This window comes from Ahaetulla prasina, chromosome 1, assembly GCF_028640845.1.
Source record: "Ahaetulla prasina isolate Xishuangbanna chromosome 1, ASM2864084v1, whole genome shotgun sequence".
Lineage (NCBI taxonomy): Eukaryota > Metazoa > Chordata > Lepidosauria > Squamata > Colubridae > Ahaetulla > Ahaetulla prasina.
In genome coordinates, this window is record NC_080539.1 from 55,084,237 (window position 1) to 55,084,667 (window position 431).

The window sequence follows — 431 nt, forward strand, 5'->3', positions numbered from 1 at the left end:
ATCGTTCATATAATGCCTCTAATATTAAGCATAGAACTATCTTTTGTCATAAATTGATTTTATTTACTTTTAGAAAATTATAAGGCTGAATAACTCTCAAGACCCATTCTGGGCCAGAAAGCCCACCAGGCACAAATAGGGCAAAAAAACAAAACAAAAACGAGTGGCCCAGCAGCATCTGGGAGCCAAAGATGCTGTATTCTGCCTCCCAGACCCAGGAGGAAAATCTTATCCTGCGGATCAGCCACCTCCTCTAAAATACTTGGCCTTCCAGCTCCTCATCTGGTTCCTATCTGCGCTGCCTTGACTTGAGGAGATGAAAGGACTGCTGGAAAAAAAACAAACGCGCAAGGGCTCCGTAAACAACAATGGTCTCGTTGAGCCGAACAAATTCAGCCGTAGCCCTTGCAGCAGCAGCAGCAGCCCTTCTG